Below are 3,538 nucleotides of genomic sequence, written 5' to 3' on the forward strand. Positions count from 1 at the left end.
GTGGACTAAACTGGCTTTTGGGAGTACGTTTTCATAGAATAGAAATAAGGTTGAGGAAATAAAATGACAAGGTTATTGCAGACGAGAAGAGTTCTAAGGGTTTTTACAAGATCATAGCAGTTTTGAAGGAGGTTCATGAGAGGGATCGTTTCGGGTTACAGTTGGTGTGAAGAAAGTATCCGGTAAACAGAGGAGTAAGGAAGTATGGAATCAGAGTAGCGCAGCAAATGTTAGTGGGCAGGTTCTTATCAGTAAGTGGCATGTACGAAGCACTTTCTTAAACTTGGGTCAGTGGTTTGTGAAGATTGAGCTTCTTTAACAAGGTAAGGATGTCATTGTTTGTTTTGAGTTAAGAGTGTGTGGTGATTTTTGAAAGTTCTAAGTGAAATTAGATGGAAAATTTTGATAAGAGGCAAAGAAGACAAGTGAGCCTACAATTTAATCTGCAGTGTAAACTTTGAAATGATAAAGTATTATAGGACGTTGAACAAGGAAAGTGGGTCAATGTGATGAAGAAGAGAAATTGAGTTTTGGTTTCAAGTTGTAGCATCAGTCTCGAGGTGAATAAGCATTAACAGTGGTTGGAACAAACAAGAAGGTTTAGGTTGTTGGTGTAATAAGGGCATAGAATAAGAGTTGGTTGAAAAAGTGTGAAGGCTAGTTGTCTAAAGGGAATGTGGTGAAGAGAACTCATTAGTATAGTTGAAGCACTATAACTGGTGAGTTTCTCAAAGTGGTTCAACTAGGGCGGTTGGATAAATCCTAGTTTGAGAGGTATCTTAAGGTGGATAATTACTGATCAAGCTAGTGATTTTAAGTATGGGTCGGGTTGACAAGTTGAAGAACTAAAGATAGAGTGTTCAAGTTGGTTTTGTCAAGACAACGGATAAGAGTTCTAGTTTGGTAATAGGATAGCATAGTTGGAAACTATGTTACTCAAGATTGAAGATCAGGAAAGCAATGTGAAGTCATCAGAATGGTGGGGATTAAGGGTGATCAAAAGTGTTAACAGTTGGTAGAAAAATCAGAAGTTGTGTTGATCAAGCTAGTGGGATAGTGGTTCTTAGAAGAAGCAAGAGGAGGTAAAAGAGTATCAGTCAAGAGTTGAATTGAATTCAAGATTAGCGGAGGATAGAAGCGGGGTTAGTAGTGTGGCAGACACAATAGAATTGATTATGTGAAAGAAAGATTCGTATTAACTAAGGTTTTAAGGTTCAGATTTGTTTTCAGATTGATGGCTAGACCAAATCTACATTATTGATCACTAGGGCATTTTAACATAGATGCAAGGTTTTCATGGTAGTCAAGTTGTGGGGAGTAGTATCTTTGTCAAAATAGGTGGTTGTACTAGAGAATGTGATGACAATAGGTTGTTCCTTCTATCTGGTAAGCGAATTTTCGAGAACGAAAATTTTTTATGTTGGGGGAATGTAAGAACCCAGAAAGTAGACTGTTAAGAGTAAATAGATGTATTAAAATAATGAGACTGAGCACTTAGTGTTAAAATAAGCTAACAGTATAATAGAAATTTAAAACACTCAGCTCATTATGTCAGTACGATCTATCTCTCTAAAAACACTATTCTCTACCTTTCCTCCCCCTTGGAGCTACCTAAGTGATCCTGGTGTCAAGGTCTTCTTGTTTCACCGGTTTGTTCCCTGGTTTTTGGTAATTTCTAGTTTTCCTGCATGCAAGGAACAATCTTGTTTGCATGTGTTCTGCATTCTCCTTCTTCCTTTTTTGATTTCATTTTGGTTCTACGGTTGGTATTCTTTCACCAATCGGTGGTTCATAGGTGCTTTTAGGATTTTCTTGAGGTTTAAACGATTTTTCTAGAGGTGTAGAAGTTGTTCGGTTCTGTTAAAGGTAAGAAAAGCTAGTAAATTTAATTGATGAATTTACTGTGTATGTAACTGTTGTTTTGAAGATTGATGTGTATGTAATTGAGTGATTTTGGTGATCGGTATTGCTTGTATGAACTGTTAAAATCTGCGATCATGTTGAATTGGTTTTATGCTGAGTTACTAGTATTGTCTTACAGTGAATTTTGAGGAAGTGGGATAGTGAAAATGGGAATTTGGGGTCAGACGTTAAATTGGTCAGTGGAGAGATTTTAGGTAAGATATTTAGGACTTGTTAAAGACCCTAAGTCACTCACATTGTGCTAAAAACCAGTAGAATCGAATTAGAGTCTTTAAGTTGATGATGATGCAGTTTTGGATCGTGAATCTGGTAGCAGACCCTTTAGAAAATGTATAGAAAGGTTTTGATATCCTTAAAAGAATGTAAATGGGTATATGATACAAGTCTGGAGGATTAGAAGTTGGGAGAAATTTTGGGAATGAGTAAAGATGTAGTTCATAATTCTGTAGTTATACTACAGAATTATGCAGTCTGAGAAGAGGAAGCCGATGATTGTTCGGCCTTACTCTTGTGTTCGGTCTTAGTTGTGTTCAGCCTTTGCGGAACATTATAGTTAATGACCGTTCAGTCTTGCTCTAGCGTTCGGTCATACACTAGCGTTCGGTCTTACTAGCATTCGGTCTTACATTAGTGTTTGGTCATACACTAGTATTCGATTTAGTCATAGCGTTCGGTCTTGTACTAGTATTCAGTTTATTCATAGCATTCGGTCTTATTCATAGGTTATGTTGATCTTTTCCGTTCGGTCATGTTCGGGTGTTGTGAGTGTTTTCCCGTTCAGTCTTGTTCATAGGTTATGTTGATCTTTTATGTTCAGTCATGTTCGCGTGTTGTGAGTGTTTTCCCATTCGGTCTTGTTCATAGGTTATGTTGATCTTTTCTGTTCAATCATGTTTGCGTGTTGTGAGTGTTTTCCCATTCGGTCTTGTTCATAGGTTATGTTGATCTTTTCCGTTCAGTCATGTTCGCGTGTTGTGAGTGTTTTCCCGTTCAGTCTTGTTCATAGGTTATGTTGATCTTTTCCGTTCGGTCATGTTCGCGTGTTGTGAGTGTCTTCCCGTTCGGTCTTGTTCTATGTTATGTTGATCTTTTCCGTTCGGTCATGTTCGCGTGTTGTGAGTGTCTTCCCGTTCGGTCTTGTTCATATGTTATGTTGATCTTTTCCGTTCGGTCGTGTTCATGGGTGACGGTTGTTTTATCGTTCGGCCTTAAACTACTATAAGATATTTGGTCTTTAAAAGATTATTTCTATATTTTTCTCTGAGTGTTTATTTCAGTTGCTTAAATGTATTATGTATGAGAAATTGTATTAATATTCAAATAAGGTATGATGTTCCAACTCGTATGAAAGAGAACTCCAAGGAGGAATGTCTCAGTGATTGGTTATCAAGGAGGTGGTAAAATATGAATATGGACAGTGAAATCCACGGTGTTCATCCTTGTCCACACCCAATTTCGTCCGGGTAAGTAAATAAAAAAAATAAGAGAATAATAATTAATGGTGGGTAAAAAGGATAATAATTATAATACCAGACACAATATTTTTGAAATGTTAGTTTAATATTGTAATAATTTGAATCAATATTATGCTAATAATTATAAACAATAATTAAAA

This window comes from Vigna angularis, chromosome 9 (assembly GCF_016808095.1).
Source record: "Vigna angularis cultivar LongXiaoDou No.4 chromosome 9, ASM1680809v1, whole genome shotgun sequence".
NCBI classification, from domain to species: Eukaryota; Viridiplantae; Streptophyta; class Magnoliopsida; order Fabales; family Fabaceae; genus Vigna; species Vigna angularis.